This window comes from Suncus etruscus, chromosome X (genome assembly GCF_024139225.1).
Source record: "Suncus etruscus isolate mSunEtr1 chromosome X, mSunEtr1.pri.cur, whole genome shotgun sequence".
In the NCBI taxonomy this organism is placed as follows: domain Eukaryota; kingdom Metazoa; phylum Chordata; class Mammalia; order Eulipotyphla; family Soricidae; genus Suncus; species Suncus etruscus.
Window position 1 is genome coordinate 44,250,786 of NC_064868.1, and position 13,935 is coordinate 44,264,720.

A 13,935-nucleotide genomic window follows, 5' to 3' on the forward strand; every position below is an offset into this window, starting at 1 on the left:
ACCACATTCATGGTGAATATGGTATCATTCACCATGTCCTGTGCTTTGAAGTTCCTTTCCTGAAAGGAAACTGCCAGCGTGGGCATTATGGTATAATAGGAACATAGTTTGAGAAAGAAGAAAGAAAAGAAAGAAAATAAAAAGTGAACAGTAATTTGCAAAAACATACTTAATGAATGAGTTCTGTAACAACAGTCTATGGTGTGCATTTACCTATTTCAGTGGTCTCTATGGGCCAAAGCATTGTCTTAGTAGTAGATGTAATCAAAAGGGAAAAGGATAAATTGGAGTATTTTGTAAGACATGGTCATATTGAGCACTGTATTTGTATGCTCTAATATGATAGAGCATTAAATTGCTAAGTTAGGGTGTCTAATCTATATCTCCAGGACCACTGTGGACAGATAAATTGAATAATTATTTTATGCATAAAAATTAAGGCACTAAGACATACTGATAGTGACCATTGCAGTGGGATTTCTGGCTTCCAAACATATTCTGAACCTGTTTCTGTGGAAAAAAATATTAGAACATTATTATAGGTCTTTGTAGTGAGAAATTGATTGGACAGCTATTTGTTACCCCCTCCTCCGACTTCCTGCCTATCTCATTTGGAAAGGGAGTGGTTTGTGGTTGATAATTAAGAGTGGCCATGGGAGGGGTGAGGAACAGACTCAGCAAGGAAGATGCAGCAGGTAGAGAAGAGACACAGGTTGGGTGCAGAGAGGCTGGTCAGCTTAGAGGCCATGTGAGGTAGTTAGAGCCTTGTAATAAAGCTGAATGACTCTGAAACTTCATTTGACTGCTATGGATCATTTCCTTGCTGTTACCCTGATACCTACAGATCCACCAGGTCGTAGGGGCTGCAGGTGCCAGGCTGGGCTGAGAAAGGCCTCACCATCCATCTACCACAGTAGGATTTTATAATTAAAAATTAATACAACACCTATTCATTCCAAACGGTTGATTCCGTCGTCGCAGGTTTCTTTGTAGTATAAAAGACTGTGAAGGCTTTATGTTTCTCCTATTTCAGTTGATTTTTTCCCTTCTCACTATAATCTGGCAATTACTATGTTCAGGGTATCTCCCCTTTAGACCATTGTATTTCTTCATGTAGTTATTCTAAATACCGCAAATAAGTGATATTCTATATTTATACTTCTTCTGGCTTACTTCGTTTAACATAATATTTTCTAGTTCCATCCATGTTGCTGAAAATTGTATGATTGTATCATTTCTTACCTCTATGTAGTATTCCATTGTGTATATGTACCACATCTTCATGATCCACTCATCTGTTGTTGGAAATCTAGGTTGATTCCAGGACTTAGCTATTGTACTGAGTGCTGCTATGAATAGTGGTGTGCATATATCCTTTTGGATGAATGCCTTTCTTTTTTTTCTTGGATGAATGTCTTTCTATCCTGGGGATAGATACCCAAGAGAGGGACTGCTGGGTCATAAAGTAGCTCAGTTTTAAGTTTACTGAGAACCCTTCATACAATTTTTTATAGGGATTGGACCAGGCAGCATTCCCACCAGCAGTGGATGAGAGTTCCTTTCTTTTTCTTTTCTTTTTTTTTTTTGGTTTTTGGGCCACACCCGGCGTTGCTCAGGGGTTACTCCTGACTATCTGCTCAGAAATAGCTCCTGGCAGGCACGGGGGACCATATGGGACACCGGGATTCGAACCAACCACCTTTGGTCCTGGATCGGCTGCTTGCAAGGCAAACGCCGCTGTGCTATCTCTCCGGGCCCGAGAGTTCCTTTCTTACCATGTCTGTGCCAACAGAGATTGTTTCCATTGTTTTTGATATATGCCATCTTCACTGGTGTAAGATGGTATAGCATTGCTGTCTTGATTTGGATTTCTCTAATGATAAGTGTTGATGAACATGTTTTCATATGTCTGTTGGCCATCTGCTGGTCTTCTTCAGAGAAATGTTTGTTAATTTTTTTCTCCTGTTTTTTTTTGGGGGGGGTTCACACCAGATTTTGTTAAGGATTTTTTGTTTATTTTTGGGTCACACCTGGTGACGCTCAGGGCTATGTGCTATGTGCTCAGAAATCGCTCCTGGCAGGCTTAGGGATCCTTATGGGACACCAGGGATCGAACCCAGGTCCGTCTTGGGCAGCCACGTGCAAGGCAAATACCTTACTGCTGTGCTATTGCTCTGGCCCATTGTTAAAGATTTTTGCATTCATGTTCATTATTGAGACTGGTCTGTAATTTTCTTTCTTGGTGGCTTTGGGAATGAGTGTGATATTAGCTTCATAAAAGGAATTAGGAAGGATTCTGTTTTTTCGATATTTTGGAAGAGTCTAAGGATCAATGGCAGTAATTCTTCTCTGTATGTTTGATAGGATTCACCTTTAAACCACCGGTCCTGGACTCTTATTCTTGGGGAGTTTTTTTAATTACTGTTTCAATTTCCTTACATGTGATTGGTCTGTAGACTTTCTACTTCCTCCTTATTAAGTCTTGGGATCTGATATATTTACTGGAATCTGTCCACTTCTTCTGGGTTCTCTAGTGTAACTGAGTACACTTGTTCATAATTGGCTCTCATGATGTGTTGTATTTCTTGAGGTTCTGTTGTAATCTCTCACCTTTAATTTGTGATCATATTTATTTGAGTGTTTTTCATATTTTTCCTTGTGAGTCTTGCCAGGGGTTTGTATATCTTGTTTATTCTTTCAAAAAACCAGCTCCAGGTCTCACTGATTTTTTGTATTATTATCTTTGTTTCTATTTGTTTATTTCTGCTCTGGTTTTTATTATTTCCTTTCTTCTACCTGTATTTGAGTTCCTTTGCTGTTGGTTTTCTAGATACATAAGGTGTCCATTTAAGCTGTTGATATTGTCATTTTTCTGTTTCCTGACATAGGCCTGTATTGATATGAGTTTCCCCCAAATTACTGCTTATGCTGTTTCATAGATTTTGGCAATTTGTTTCTTTATTGTCATTTGTCTCAAGGAATCTTTTTTTTTTTTTTTTTGGGTTACACCTGGTGGAGCTCAGGGGTTTCTTTTGGCTCTGCACTCAAAAATCGCTTCTGGTAGGCTTGGGGGACCATATAGGATGCCAGGATTTGAACCACTTTTCATCCTGGATTGGTTGCACGCAAGGCAAACACCCTACTGCTGTGCTATATTTCTGGCCCCTCAAGGAATCTTTTTATTTCTTCCTTGATTTCATCTTTGATCCAGTTGTTGTTGAACAGCAGGTTGCTTAGTCTCCAGGTGCTAAATTTCTTTCACATCTTTTTATAGTCAATCTTGATCTCTGTTGCATTGTGATTTGATAAAATGGTTAGTACAATTCTTATATTTGTGACTTTGTGTAAGTTATATTTGTGTCCTAAGGCATGGCCTATCCTAGAAAAGGTTCCATGTGTACTTGATTTTTGGGGGGCACATGCATTTGACACTCAGGGGTTATGAGCTCAGAAATGGCTCCTGGCTTGGGGTGCCCATATGGGATGCCAGGGGATTGAACTGTGGTCCATATCCTAGGCAAGCACTTGTAAGGCAGACAACTTACCTCTAGAGCCACCGCTCTGGCCCCCCATGTGTACTTGAGAAGAATGTGTATTCTGTTTTCTGAGAATAAAGGGCCCTGTATAAATCCATTAGACTTAGTCCTTCTAGTTTCTCATTTAGGGTATTATTTTTGTCTATGTCTTTGCTGGTGTTGTGCTTAGTGAATCTGTTTAGTGGTAATAATGGTGTATTGATGTCTGCTATTATCACATTTCTGTCCATATGTCTCTCTAGGTTTGTGAGCAAACACTTTACATATTTTTCTGGCTCTATATTTGATGCATAAATGTTGATCAGAGTTAGTACTTCTTGGTCAAATGTTTCCCTGATCATAAGTAGTGTTCATCTTTGTCTCTGAGCACTTTCTTGAGATTGAATGCAATGTAGTCTAAGTATGGGTGTTTCAGCTTTTTTTGTTTTTCAGTGGCTTGAATAATTGATTTCCATTTTTTTATTCTAAGCCTGTGACTATCCTGATCTTTTAGGTGTGTTTACTGCAGGCAGCAGATATCCGATTTTTTTAATCCAATGACATTTAGAGAGATTATTGACAGAGAGGGCTGTTGTTTATGACTAAAACCCAACTACAATCATGTTTGTAATCATGGTGCTTAAATAAAGAATTTATATTAAAAAAAGAAATTATACTAGTAGGGATCAGGGGACCATATGGGATGCTGAGGATCAGGTCAGCTGCATGTAAAGCAAGCATCCTACTTGGTGTACTCTCTTTGACCCCTCTTCCCATAGCTTTAATTAAAAAAATCAAATTAATTTTATTTCTTTGGGTGGCAAAGCTAGCGATACTCAGGGCTTACTCCCATTTCTCTGCTCAGGAATCACTACTGTCAGGACTCAGGAAATCGTATAAGCATGCTAGGGATCTAATCCAGGTTGGCTGTGTGCAAGAGAAGCACCTTACCTGCTCTACTACTTCATCCCCTTTCCCATAGCTTTGTCTATAAAGCATGTTGTTAGACTTTCTTTGATAATGTGTTTTGTATTTTAGTTTCATTTGTATAAATTTTTGTTTATTTTGGGGCTACACCTGGCAATAATGAATGGTTACTTCTGGCTCTGCATTCAGGAATTACTCCTTGCAATGCTTGGGTACCACATGGAACACTGGGGATCAAACCTGAACTTGCTGCATTCAAGACAAAAGCTCTACCTGTGGTACTTTCTCTCTGGCCATTGTATTAATTTAAAAATATTTATTTACTTTTTTTGAGCCACAGCTGGCTTACTTCTGAGCTCAGTGATCACTTCTGATAGTCAGGAGTAATCTCAGATCTCAATCTGAGATCTCTGTTCTCAGAGATAACTCTTTTTTTTAAATTTATTTAAACACCTTAATTACATACATGATTGTGTTTGGGTTTCAGTCATGTAAAGAACACCACCCATCACCAGTGCAACATTCCCATCACCAATGTCCCAAGTCTCCCTTCTCCCCACCCGACCCCCGCCTGTACTCTAGACAGGCTCTCCATTTTCCTCATACATTCTTGTTATTAGGACAGTTCAAAATGTAGTTATTTCCCTAACTAAACTCATCACTCTTTGTGGTGAGCTTCCTGAGGTGAGCTGGAACTTCCAGCTCTTTTCTCTTTTGTGTCTGAAAATTATTATTACAAGGGTGTCTTTCATTTTTCTTAAAACCCATAGATGAGTGAGACCATTCTGCGTTTTTCTCTCTCTCTGACTTATTTCACTCAGCATAATAGATTCCGTGTCTCAGAGATAACTCTTGATAGTCCTCACGGGACCATATGAATTGTGGGGATCCGACCTGTGTCAGCTGTGCACAGGCAAGTATCTTATTCATTGCATTATCTCTTGGATCTCAAATAATTCTTTTAAATAAATAATTTGTATATAATATTATGTCAGTTTCAGGTATCTAGAAAAATGATTCAATGTTTGTATATGTTGTAGAATGATCAAAAGCTAGCTAACGGGGCCCGGAGAGACAGCACAGCGGCATTTGCCTTGCAAGCAGCCGATCCAGGACCAAAGGTGGTTGGTTCGAATCCCGGTGTCCCATATGGTCCCCCGTGCCTGCCAGGAGCTATTTCTGAGCAGACAGCCAGGAGTCACCCCTGAGCACCGCCAGGTGTGGCCCCCCCCAAAAAAAAGCTAGCTAACATCTGTTTTTTTTTTTAGGGCCACACCCGTTTGATGCTCAGGAGTTACTCCTGGCTAAGTGCTCAGAAATTGCCCCTGGCTTGGGGGGACCATATGGGAAGCTGGGGAATCGAACCATGGTCCTTCCTTGGCTAGCGCTTGCAAGGCAGACACCTTACCTGTAGTGCCACCTCGCCGGCCCCGCTAGCTAACATCTGACCCCACATAAATCTACTTTTTGTTGTTTGTTTTTTGGGCCACACCCAGACAACACGCAGAGGTTACTTCTGGCTCTGTGCTCAGGAATCACTTTTGGTGAGGTCAGGGGACCATATGGTGTGTCAAGGGTTGAACCCAGGTTGGCTGCATGCATGGCAAATGCCCTACCTGTTGTATGTGCTATACATCCCCAGATGTACAATTTGGGGGGTTGATAATTACCTATATAAATTTAATTGATGATTCATTTCTTTTTTTTCTTTTTTGGTTTTTGGGTCACACTTGGCAATGCTCAGGGGTTACTCCTGGCTCTACGCTCATAAATCGCTCCTGGCAGGCACGGGGGACTATTTAGGATCTGGGATTCAAACTTTCTGCATGCAAGGCAAACACCTTACCTCCATGCATTCTCTCTGGCCCCTGATGATTCATTTCTGAGTAAGCTAACACACCTTCCTATATGTTGATGGCCTCTTTCTGTGAATGTCTATTTCCAAATACCTTTTTTATTTTTATTGTGGTGGTGTCAAGGATCAAACTCAGGATCTTACATATGCAAGGCATGCACTCTACTCTTTAGTCACATCCCCTGACCTCTTTTGTCAATTATTTGTCTATTGCTAGTTTGTAAATGCCCTCTAGATTAGGAATATTAGCTCTCTGGTATCTGAATAGCCAAGTTGGTACCCCCAATTACAGTTTGTTATATTTTTTCATTTTGTTCATAGTATTTTGACTCTGCAGAGAGTTTTTTGTTTGTTTTTTGCTTTTGTTTTTTGGGCCACATGCAGTGGCCCTCAGGGGTTACTCCTAGCTCTGTGTCCAGAAATCGCTCCTGACAGGCTTGAGTGACCATTAGAGATGCAAGGGATTGAACCGAATCCTTCTTTGGTCAGTTTCATGCTAGGCAAATGCACTACCCTCTGGCCCTGGCAGAGACATTTTGTTGTGTTTTAGACATTTAATTAATTTATTTTTGTTTTAGAACTACACCTGGTGGTACTAAGGGCTTACTTCTGGCTTTGTGCTCAGGGAATCACTTCTAGTGGGAAATAGGGGACCATATGTGGTGCCAGGAAAACAACTGGGATTGGCCTCTCAGGGCAAGAACATTTCCCACTAAACTATCTTTGGTTTGGTGCATTCTTTTCTTTAATGTGTTGTTTTTAATGTTTGTTTGGGGGCCAAACCTAACAGTGCTTAGGGCTTATTTTTTTTCCCAAGGCTTATTTTTGGCTCTGCTACCAGACATCAGTTCTGGTAGGCTCAGGGAACCAAATGGGGTGCTGGGGATTGAATGCAGTTTATCTGCATGTAAGGCACAGTAGTACCCACTGCAATAGTACCAAGTGCAATAGTAGCACAAGTCTGCCTGTACTGTGCTATTACTTTTCCCTTTATTTTTTGTTTATTTTTATTTTGTGACCACACTGGGCAGTGCTCAAGTGTTGCTTTAGGCTCTGCACTCAGGAATCACTCCTGGTGGGCTTGGGGAACCATATGGGATGCTGGGGATGGAACCCCAGTTGATTGCATGAAAGGCAAGCACCTTACCCACTGTACTATCATTCTGATATAATATAATGTAATGCCTACTCTCACATGGATAAGTTTTTAATTATGATATCTAATATATATTGCTTTAACTTTTTTTTACTTGGCTTTCATTATGGTAGTAATCTTGTCTCTGTCATTATTAAAATTATTTAAAAATTTTTGGATAATATATTTTAAAATTTACATGAAATAAGTAAAGCTGACAAATGTAAGAATTAATGAGAGTGAGGGGAATTTAAAAAATTTAAATTGGAAAATACAATAGACATAAAAAGATAGTGTTTTATCCAAAGAAATGTAATATTGAAAAGACTAATAGAGGGGCCGGAGAGATAGCATGGAGGTAAGGCATTTGCCTTGTGTGCAGAAGGTCGGTGGTTTGAATCCCGGCATCACATGTGGTCCCCTGAGCCTTCCTAGCATGAGCATAGAGCCAGAAGTAACCCTTAAGTGCTGCCGGGTGTGACCCAAAAACCAAAAGAAAAGACTAATAGGAACCACCAGGTGTGCTTCTCCAAAACAAATAAGCAAAAAACAAACAAAAAACAACCCAAACCCAAAAAACTGGTTTAAAGGCTATGAATTCTTAAACTGTGGGAATGAAGGAATATAGTACAAAAACTCAAACAAATGAGAATCTCACCAAGACTACTTGATCCAGCTAGACAATCATGACAATGTTAATGAGTGAGAGAAGTAGAATGCCTGACTCAAATACAGGCAGAGGATGTGGGTGGAGGGAGATGGGGTGCATTGGTGATGGGAATGTTGCACAGGTGAAGGGGGGTGTTCTTTTTGTGACTCAAACCCAGCTACAGTCATGTTTGTAATCACGGTGTTTAAGTAAAGATATAAAAAATAAAATAAAACAAATTCTGTCTATGCCTAAAAAAATGATTATCATTCAGATCTCAAGTAATAACACAAAATTTCAGAGACCAGCAACAGCTCAGGGAATTCAAAATTTAGAAATATTAGTTCTTGGACTCCATCCCAGACCTGTGGTTTCAGAAACTGGAAGGGGTCCAGTGATCTATTTTAACTAGTCCTGAAAGGTATTCTGATATCCATTCACATTTGAAAATCACTAATTTAGGCTATTGTCTTCATCTGTCCACTGAACAAATAAGCTTGCCCTGCAGGCATCAGAAAAAAGAAAATAGAGTTGGAGGAAGCACACATTTGTTTCCACGTGTGAGTGCTCAAGTGGCACATATAGTTTCACTCAGGCCATTTTTGTAAAAATCTTAGTCACATGGCTGAATTGAGCTGCAGGGAGGCTGAGAAATGTAATGCAGTATGACACAATGCAATGCTATTAAAGAAAGGAGGATGGCTTTGGGAGGATAGCGAATAGGTTTCAAAACAATCAACAATCACCAAAATTGCCATTATACAGAGGAGCTTCCTTCAGAAATGGCTTTTTCTATCATTTTTGCTATCATTGGTCTTTTCAGTCATGTGCAAGAACTTGTATTTTAATTATCAAGGCTCAGTAAAATGTTTTAGTATCTTTAATATCTAGTTCTCTTTACAGGATGATTTTATTTGGAGATTCAAATAGTTTTCTTTTTGATTGTATGTATGTATGTATTTTATTTTATTTTATTTTTTGGTTTTTGGGCCACACCCAGCAGTGCTCAGGGGTCACTCCTGGCTGTCTGCTCAGAAATAGCTCCTGGCAGGCACGGGGGACCATATGGGACACCGGGATTCGAATCAACCACCTTTGGTCCTGGATCGGCTGCTTGCAAGGCAAACGCCGCTGTGCTATCTCTCCGGGCCCGTATGTATGTATTTTAAAATAACATTTGCACTCAGGTTGTCCAGTTCTAAAAACTGTGTTATCTATTTAATGGAACTATGTTAATATGCAAACTAACAGGTAGAGTTAAAATGTATGACAGCTTCATTCTATTTGTCTTTTTTCAATATTTAGTACTGTTTTATTTTTATTTTATTAGTATATTCTCCTCACCAGGGAGAGGACCAAGATTTACACATGATCAGCACTCAGAATTGTAACACTGTTCTGGGTGCTTCCTCAGCCATTGAATTTTCTAAGCTCTTTGTCCTTAGACATTCCTCACATTCAACTGTCTGAACACTCATCATGATAGCAGCATTTCAACTTTCAGGTCAAGTGCTTTAAGTCATGGTCATCTTCCAGGGCAACAATTTAAGACATAGGGCCATTTTCTGGAGTGCCACTTTTAAAGGGTTAGAATGATAGTACAGTGGGTAAGGTATTTGCCTTGCTTGTGGCTGACCCAGGTTCAATTTGCTGCACTACATTTGGTCCTCCGAGAACTACCAGAATTAAGTCCTGAGTGCAGAGTCAGGAGTAAACCCTGCACACCACTAAGAGTGTTCTAAAAAAAACAACAAAAAAGTTCTCTTTATACAGTTTATGAACATTACATGCAAAGTTTATTCCAAGGTATTTTATATTAGTTGTTTCCATTATAAGTGGGCATATCATATTCTGCCATATTTTCTAGTTGGTAGTTATATAGATGAAAGTAATTGATTTCTGCATATCAAAATTTCTGTTACCTTCCAGAATTCTCTGATTGTTGATAGCAGTTTCTTGGTTTGTTTTTCCCAGTTTTTTTTACAGTTATGTCATCTACAGTTAGAATTATTTCTGCCTTTCCTATGACCAGATTCTTTTTTGTTTGTTTGTTTGTTTTTGGGTGGGTCACACCCAGCTGTGCTCAGGGGTCACTCCTGGCTCTGTGCTCAGAAATCACTCCTGGCAAGCTTGGGGGACCATATGGGATGCTGGAATTCAAACCACCGTCCTTCTGCATGCAAGGCAAACGCCTTACTTCCATGCTATCTCTCCGGCCCCCTATGACTAGATTTCTACCCTCAATGTGAAATAGTAATTGTGAAAGCTGGTATTTTTCCATGAAGCACAATGCTGGAACAATGGTAATCTTTTTCTTTTTTTAATTTTAATCATATCTGGCAGCACATAGGATTTACTCCTGGCTTAGCACTCAGGGATTAGTACTAGTAGGGCTCAGGGGACCAAATGGAGTGCTGGGGATCAAACCCCAATTACCCATATGCAAAACAAAAGCCCTACCCACAGTACTATCACTCCAATACTAAATAATATTAATCTTCTTAATATTTTGAGTTTTTTATTTTATCAAGACTGGGTATTGAAGTTGTCACAAGGGTAGTATTACACGTTGTCTGAAAGGTCTGTGAAATCTTTGCAAAATGAGGTTTTTGTTCTTAGATTTAGTAATACACTTAAGTATTTAATAAATACTATTTAAATAATATGGTACTTCACAGTCTGAAAAAAAAACCCTCAAAAGATGTGGAAGTGTAGTTCAGACCTGTGTTGTCTCCCTCCCTTTCTTTCACATCCCCAGGGGGCTGTCCTTTCTCTGTAAATAGTTCATTTAGTCACTCAGGTGACTTTTTTTTTAAGAGCTTCAAAAGTGATTTTCTTTTTTTCTTTTCAGACTTCTCCTTGGTAAATCTCACAACTTCTACTTCCTAACCTGGCCACATTACCTCCACCACAGCTAGAAAGCAAGGCCAATTAACTTCTCACCTGAACCACTGAAACCACAGTTCTCCCAACTTCCCACAAGGTTTCTTAAACTCTGTCTGACTTTCTACTCACTCACTTTCAGTCCCTTAACCCCTATCAAGCTCCTTATTCAGGTCTCAATGCAGATATGGCCATGAGGCTTTTGCGACATTCTTCACTGAGCTCATGAAAGCTCCAGGGAGGCCTGAAGGAAAGAAGTCCTACCCTCTGCCTCAGGGTTTCGACCCAGTCTCTGGGCCAGGAAAGAGGGGAGCATAGCTGCTGAGGGGAGTCTCTCTCCTTGGGAAACTCACATCTAGCTGCTGAGGGTCACTGCTCTGCTACTGTCTCCAAGAAAATACACGTACCTGGAACCTAGTGAGTGCCTGCACTGAGAAGATTTCTAAAGGAAGCTACTTGGATTCATTAAATATGAGACACTGTCTATGCCTGAGCAGAACATTGCCTTGGTGACCGTGACTTTCATCAAATGCTTTCGGTTCAGCATCACAGTTCTCTGTCCTGTGAAGCAGGAATAACAGTCCCTTCCCTAGGCACTTTCAGTGACAATTAAGGGATAATGAAAAATGTTATTTTGTGATTCCACGGTTTCCATGTCCACGTACTAAAAAAAGTGCTCTGACTTGCTGATCAAATAAAACTGTTCCCACTTCTTTTTCCTTCCATGATTTGACTCTATCAGAGTAGAGAGCTTAGAGACTCCTAAAAATTTCTTTTATTTTAAAAGAGTATTAATTTTTTGTTTATTTTTACGCTGCACATAGTTTTGCTCAGGGCTTAGTCCTGGCTCTGTGCTCAGGGATCACTCCTGGAGTGCTCAGGGGCTCATATGGGGTGAGGGGTATGCACCCTCAGTTGACAGTATGTATGGCAAAGTATGTAGGGCAAGTGCCCTGCCAACTGTACTATCTTTTAATTCTTCTAACAAATTTTTTTTCCAGGCCAGAGAGATAGTACAGTGGGTTGGGGTATTTGCCTTGCACACAGTTAACCTGGGTTTAATCCCTGGCACCACATGGTTTCTTGAGCCTGCCGAGTAAGCCCTGAGCAGTGCCAGGTGTGCTCCCCGCCCCCGCAAAGAGAGAAAGAATAAAAATGTTGCTCTCCTGGGAACTCTAGGCTGAGAGGCAGTTGGATTCACCTTGTGCATTGGACTGATCTCAGAACCTGCTGCTTGCCTTGGGTGCTTTCTTAGCTCTGGTATCATCTTTCTTAGCTCTGGTATCATCTCTCTGGGATCTACAAGTGGCTCTATGCTCAGAGGTCAATTCTGTGCCAAGAATTGAACCTGGGTTGTCTGTATGCAAGGCAACTATTTAACCTCTATAATAGCATTCTGGCCTTAAAGTTTTTTTCTAAATAAAAAAACAAGGAAGTATGACACATATATTGTCATACATCTTCCATCCTAGAAGATTATATTAGAATAACTCTTTTACAAATATTATAATTTTATTGTTTAAATAATCCCATGGGAGGGGACTGGAAAGATAGTACAGTGGGTAGGGCTTGACTTGCACAAATTTGACTTGGGTTTGATCCCTGGCAATATGGTCTCCGTAATCCCACCATGACTTTTCCGTGAGTGCAGAGCCAGGAGTAACCCCTGAGCTCCATTGGATGTGACCTAAAAACAAAACAAACAAACAAAAAAATTTTCAACGGGATATTTAACAATTTTATGAGGGGCGATTTTTGGCTATATATGACCATGCTTGAAAGCTCCTGGCTGTGCTTGAGGGACTACATGGTGTATAGAATCAAAGCATCCATTATAGCTCTTTGTGTCATCTTCCAGACCTAAATTTTACTGTACTTTACTTGGAGGGGTTTGAATAGGGTGGGGATATTGTCCTGAACACTAACTCAGTTATTTTCAGGCCCAGACCTTCTTCAGACCCATCAATTCTTCCTGACCCAATTGCCTCTGTCCTGATTAGAGCTCTCCAGCTATGCCACTTACCATTGGAACTGGAAGCAGCTTTGGAATTGCTCCCAAATTTTCTCCTCAAATCTACCCATAAGTCAAAATGATTTTCCCTTTCCCACTTCCCCCTCTTTCCCCTCTTTCCCCTCCTTCCCTCCCTACCTCCCTCCCTTCCTCCCTCCCTCCCTTCCTCCCTCCCTCCCTTCCTCCCTCCCTCCCTTCCTTCCTCCCTCCCTCCCTCCCTTCCTTCCTCCCTTCCTCCCTTCCTCCCTCCCTCCCTCCCTCCCTCCCTCCCTTCCTCCCTTCCTCCCTTCCTCCCTTCCTCCCTTCCTCCCTTCCTCCCTTCCTCCCTCCCTCCCTCCCTCCCTCCCTCCCTTCCTCCCTCCCTCCCTCCCTCCCTCCCTCCCTCCCTCCCTTCCTTCCCTCCTCTTCCTTCCTTCCTTCCTTCCTTCCTTCCTTCCTTCCTTCCTTCCTTCCTTCCTTCCTTCCTTCCTTCCTTCCTTCCTTCCTTCCTTCCTTCCTTCCTTCCTATCCCCCAGCCATTCTCAGGACTTATTCCTGGCTTTGTGCTCAGGAATCAGACTTGGTGGTTTCTGAGTGCAGAGGCAGAAATAAGCACCACTGGGTGTGGCCCAAAAACAAAAGTCCAAATTCCTAAAGTGATGACATCTCATGGCTTGTTTATTAAATATCCAACCTGACAATTTGTTTTTAATTATTTTAATATATTTAATATAATTGCTTATAAATTTAAAGCTATTTACTCTAGGCAAATGACTATATATTTGGGTCACACCTGGCAGTGCACAAAGATCACTCTAGACTCTGTGCTCAGGGACCATGCAGCACCATTAATCTCCTGCATGCAAAACCTGCACTCTAGCTCTTTGAACCAGCTCTATTGCCTCCAAAGAACTTTATTAACCTTTGTTTCCAACTTTATTTCCAGACTTTTCAGCTTAGTTTACTACAAAATGTGAATTA